Here is a 6,215-nt window from a genome sequence, read left to right as displayed (position 1 = left end):
CCATGGTGTTTTCAATAACTTCATATGCATGTGAAAGCTGGACAGTGAATAAGGAATACCATAAAAGAATTGGTGCATTTGAGTTATGGTGTTGTAGGAGAATATTGTAAGTACATGAACTGCCAAAAGAACCAATATATCTGTGCTGGAAGAAGTACAGCCAACATGTTCCTTAGAAGCCAGCATAGCCAGACTTTGTCTTTCTTACTTTGGACATATTGATTAGGAGGGACGAGTCATTGGAGAAGGATATCATTATTGATAAAGTGGAGGGTAGGAGAAAAAGAGGAAGACCCTCAATAAGATGGATTGGCACAGTGACAGCATCAATGAACTCAAACATAGCAACGATTATGAGGTTGACCCAGGATTAAGTAGTGTATTGTTCTGTTGTGCTTAGGGTCTCTATGAGTTGGTACTGACTCAATGGCACCTAACAACGAGTATTCCTCCAGTCCTGATGCTACATTCTTCTTCATATAATCCAGCTTCTAGGATTATTTGCTCAGTATAAAGATACATATATGATGAAAGGATACAACTTTGATGTATATCTTTCCTGATTTTAAACCATTCAGTATCCCCTTATTCTGTTCTAATGATTGCTTCTTGATTTACGTGTAGGTTCCTCATGAGAACAATTATGTGTTCTGGAATACCCATTCTTTACAATGCTATGGTCTACACAGCCTATTGCCTTTGCATAGGCAATAAGGCACAATTAAACATTTTTTGAGTACTCTCTGATTTCAGTCAAGATCCATCTGATGTCAGCAACGATTTCCCTCATTCCAAGTCCTCAGATGAATCTGGCTTGAACTTCTGGCAGCTCCCTGTTGGTGTACTGCTGCAACTGTTTTTTTAATCATCAGCAGCAAAATTTCACTTGCATGTGATAATAATTATATTGTTTGGTAATTTCCACATCCATTGGGTGACCTTTCTTTGGAATATGCACAACTATGGATCTAATCCAATCAGTAGGACAGGTAACTGTCATCCAAATTTTTTGGCATAATGAGTTACCACCTCCAGCACTACATGATCTTGTTGAAGCATTTAAATTGGTATTCAATCAATTCATGAATTCTTGTTTTTCACAAATGTCTTCAGTGTAATTTGAACTTCTTCCTTCAATATCATTGGTTATGGATCATATGCTAACTCTTGAAATGGTTGAACATCAACAAGTTCTTTTTGGTACAGTGTCTTTTTTTTTTTTTTTTCACTGCTTTTTGCATCAGAAATATCATTCAATATTTGCCCATTGTTATTATTGGTAAGTGCTGTCGAGTTCCAACTCATAATGACCCTGTTTAGGGTTTCTGAGGAGTTGGTGCTCGATTTGAACTGTCAACCTGTGGCTAACAGTCCAATGCTTATCCTACAGCACTATACCACGACTCTAAAATCCTTCAATATTGCAAGTCGCAGCTTGAATTTTTTTCCTCAGTTATTTCAACTTAAGAAATATTGAGCATGTTCTTCGCTTTGGGGCAGCCCCAGCAGTTATAGGGCAGAAAAGAAGAGAGAGTTGACTACATTGAAATACAAAAGTTCATTTCCAAAACAGTGGATTTCCTTTTTGCACTTTCCTGGAAGTCTGATGCACCTACAGTTTCTAAAGTTAATGAAGACAATGAAGATCACTATGCAATCATGCCAGTGTTAGAGTTCTTCAAGAACATACCTAGTATGGACCAGAGAGTGCTGTTGTTTCATAGATATTGAGCGTGGTGATACAGTGATTGGAAGAATTAGCTCCATTTGGGAATTTGGGTTTATCATGGTGCTCATCTGTTTAGGCAGTGACATTGTGAGAGATATATCTCACTAGAAATCACAGCTCTTTGACCATTGAAAGATGTGCCTTCTCACAGTAACCATGGTGGTCCTTTGTCATATTACCAGACTGGCAACATCATCTGAGCTGGAATCAAGGATATTGACAGATATCATGAAAAGCTGGCAGTATCTCTATGCAGTTCACCTCTTCAGCCACACTTATCTGCTATTAAATAGGTGTAATTAGTTCTGAAGAGTTTCCTTTGTACTACAGGAAAAGAGTTGAACTGAACAGCAACTCTTTGGAGTCTTAGAAAAATATCATGCAGAGTTCCTTGGGATTTGCCAATCCAGGAGTAATGGAATTCCTTCTAGGAAAACTAGGAATCAATGAATCTAACTCACCATCTTTAATGAGAGGTCTGCAAATCAAAAATTTCTCTGAAGATGATTATGTTTTTTCATTGAGAAAGAAACCATCTACATCCTGGGCTTTAAAATGTGTGAAGATTGGAGTAGATTATTTTAAGGTTGGATGTCATGTTGACGATATGAATCAATACAACAAGGTTCTGGAAATGACAAACAAAATGTGGAAGCTTTGGTAGCACGTGGAACATTATATGCAACAAAAGGAAGTCTGAACAAAGTAATAGATTTTGAACTTGCATTGGAAAAGTGTCCAACTCACAGCAATGCAAGAAAATATCTCTGGCAGACACTTGTAGAAAGAGGAGGACAGTTAGAAGAATAAAGTTTTCAAATGCTGAAACTTACCACAAGAAAACTTTAGCTTTAGATGAAACTTTTAAAGAAGCAGAGGATGCTTTGCAGAAACTTCAAAAGTATATGCAAGAATCTATGGAATTAACGGAAACAACAAGTTGAAAAGGAGGAAAAACAGAAAACAAAGAAAATAGAAACTAGCGCAGAAAAGTTGCATAAACTCTTTTTTTTTTTAATGTTTTATTGTGAATAATGTGATAGTTTACATGGGAGAACATTAGTTTTACATTCATCCTATCGTATATCGTTTCATTGCTATGGGTACAATCCCCTCCATGCATCATCAACCAATCAAAGGGTATATACTACAAGCCTACCTTCCACTACCACCACCACCACCCCCGCCAGTCATCAACACACAGCCCCTCTCCCTTTCTGTGTCTAAAGTCCCAAACTGCTCCATCTCTCCATGTCATCGTCTCTGCCTTTATCTCAGGTATCACTGCTTTTCTGGGTAGGGTCCCGCTCTCCGCTCTTCTGCTTTGATGGTCCCAGGGACCTCCACTCCTAGGTTGAAGAGTTAATCACTCCCCTCCTTGCTACAAAACATCTACCTTTACATTTTCAACCCTCACAAGCAGTCCTGATAACAATTATTCACTATTGTATCACAAGAGACCCAGCCGAATTTCATTTCATCAGCCCCACCTAGACAGATTGTATACTACTCAGAGGAGATTCTACCTTCCTTCATGCCCTCTGAATCTAGGTTCCCTCTTGAAAGCTTGTAAGCCAGTCACTTCTTGCCTTTGTAGCGCCCCACCCCCCTCCATTTTGGGTAGCAAATGTCCAAGTTGCCCATCCCTGTCAACTCTGTGTATGGAAGGGGTGGGAATGATCCTTGCTGTAAAGATTTGTTCCCTCTTTTGAGCTACTGCATCCATAAGTGTAGGTTAAGTTCATCAAATTGTATTAGATTACGCTTTCTTCCCTCTTTCTTCTTCTGGTTGAGCTCTGATCATCCAGTTATTGAAGCCAGGTCAAGTGGGCATTATCTGCAAGTGTGGGTAGTATTTCTCCTTTTGTGACTGACTAATTTCACTCAACATAATGTCCTCAAGGTTCGTCTATGTTATGTGATAGCTTTCAGCTTCCTTGTTGCTCTTCAAGGTAGCATAATATTCCATTGTGTGTATGTACCACAGTTTGGTTATCCATTCTTCAGTTGATGGGCACTTAGGCTGTCTCCATCTTTTTGTTATTGTAAATAGTGCTGCTATGATTATTGGTTCATATATCTACTTGTGTATGGCTCGTATTTCTTGTGGGTAAATACCAAGTAAAGGAATTGCTGGATCATAAGGTATTTCTATTTCCACCCTTCTGAAGAAGCGCCATATTGCTTTCCAGAGAGGTTGGACCATTTTGCAATCCCACCAGGAGTGCAAGAGCATCCCAGTCTCTCCACATCCTCGCCAGCATTTATTCCCCTCTACTTGTGCATATGCCCTCTTCTTATCAGCTGGATGCTTCACTCTCCACTCTAGTCCTCCGTGGCTATGTCACAGACTCTGGGCCCAAGAGTCCCCAGGTCTTGCCACACTGCTGGCCAACCAGGTCTCTACCCGGGTTCACAGAAGTCTATTGAACATTGTAGGGCTTAGCTTGCAGCTTCATTGCTGTTTTTCCCTCACTTCCCCTTATCGGTGTCGACCATGGTCACCAATCAGAGTGTGTATTCCCATTGAGTCTTAGTCTTGGAAGGGGGTTTACACTGGGGGAACCCGACTACTTGCCTTGATGTCTCCTGGGCAAGCATAAACTCTTAAAAGAGAAAAAAAGGTTAAAAAAGAAAATCAACTTCTTTCTTTTCAAGTGTTTCTTCTGTTGATAAATCAGATTCTTCGTCATCATCCTCTTCCTCTTCCAGTCACAAAAGGCATAAAAAACATAAGAGAAGCCATTCAGAGTCTTCTCATGTTCCAAAAGACATCCATCTAAGGCATCCTCAAGTCAGATAGATGAGGATAGGAAAGATGAATACTATCCACTTCCAATCAATACCTCAGCATCTTTTCCTAACCAAATATAAGAAGTGGAAAAATTACTGGAAAAGCAGGATAGGGTACCATATCAAAAGACATAGGTAAAAGAGAAAGGTAGATTCTTTCTTCATCTTCATTTGAAATTCCAGATAGTTTTGGAGGTGGTTTTAGGTTCTAAGAGATTTTGTAATAGCTATAAAATTCAGGCAAGCAGTAGCAAAACAGAAAAGCCACATAAATCAGAAAGACATGTTTCCAATACAAAAGATTCTTCAGAATCCTTCTATAGGAACTCAGAGGACAAATTTAAAAATTATAGTTATGGGAGATTTGACAGGGATGTAGCAGGAAGAAAAGAGCATATTAAAAGGTGGGAGCCAGGTTCAGGGAGATATTCCACTTCACCAGCAAATTCCAATTATTCTTGGAAGTCACTTGAAAACTATAAAACATGTACTTACTCTGGATTCACGTAATTTTAGTAAACATAAGCAAAGATGTTGATTAAATACAATAAACCAAAGAGAGTATGAAAGAGTGGAAAATTATGGGGAAGATCTTAAAACTGAAGTTCCAGAAGAAGATGGACTAAATAGCAAAGAACAATCAGAAAGGAGAGTTAAAAGGAATTTACCTCAAAATTTACTCAATATATTTAATCAGATACCTGAATTTGGGGGGAAATAAGGAAATAAGCCAAAAAATTAATATGCCAAGGAAATCGGCACCAATACCTGAAGTTTTTTCAGTTTAGTCATAGCATTTTACTACAGAAATCTGCTCTTAAAATTATTTTGTTTGTGAAGATTGCAAAGAGCAAAATATATTTTTTTGCTTTTTCTCAAATTTAATTTGTTTCAGGTATAGGTCCACTTTTCACAACTTGATTTTTAGACTTTTCATGTGATGTTTACATACAGTATTTCCTACTCTGATAATTGGTTCACCTAACTAATTCTCTGAAACTATTGTTTCTCCATTGCATGATGTCATATGAGTATTCATGGATCCACCTTATTCTTTATGCTGTTTGAGAGAAAATTAAATTTGTATGTTAAAAACTTAAAAAAAAAAATTATATACAGAGAAAAATTATCCCTCAAATGCAAAGGCATAATTAGAACATTTCTAGATAAAGACAAACTAAAGGAAATGGTAAAACTCAAACCAACTTTAGGAAAAATACTAACAGGGGTCCTTTGGACTGCAAATCAACAGCAGCAGACAAAAACTGGAGATTGACACACACGATAACACCTTCCAGAATTTAATTCAGGTATAGAACTATCCAGAATTCCTAGTGTGGCACTGTAGGATCAGCACTGGATTGAGAACCACAAGATCAGCAGCTCAAACCCCCCAGCTTCCTTGGAAACCCTATACAGGGATGCTATGAGTTGGAAACAACTCAACAGCACTAAACAACAACAACATAGAAGTATCCAAAGTAAAACAAAACTTCTTGTTGCTGTTAAGTGCCGTCAAATCAGTTCTGACCCATAGTGACCCTATATAGGGTTTCCCAGGAGTGGCCACTAAGCTTGAATTGCCAACCTTTTGGTTCAAATGGGCTTTGCTGTCCAGCACATTAACCCATAGCACCACACCAGAACTCCAAAACAAAACTACGAGACTGAAAATAGGGACTCAGAGATATCA

General features: G+C 38.4%; 1 pseudogene; it reads left to right on the top strand.

Annotated features, from left to right (window-relative positions):
* Positions 1–1,479: 1,479 nt before the first annotated feature.
* Positions 1,480–5,264, top strand: LOC102810545 (annotated as a pseudogene).
* The last annotated feature ends 951 nt before the right edge of the window (positions 5,265–6,215 follow it).

This window comes from Chrysochloris asiatica, unplaced genomic scaffold, assembly GCF_000296735.1.
Source record: "Chrysochloris asiatica unplaced genomic scaffold, ChrAsi1.0 scaffold00214, whole genome shotgun sequence".
Taxonomy (NCBI): Eukaryota; Metazoa; Chordata; class Mammalia; order Afrosoricida; family Chrysochloridae; genus Chrysochloris; species Chrysochloris asiatica.
Note: the sequence above shows the minus strand (reverse complement) of the source record. Positions and strands in the feature narration are given on the sequence as shown.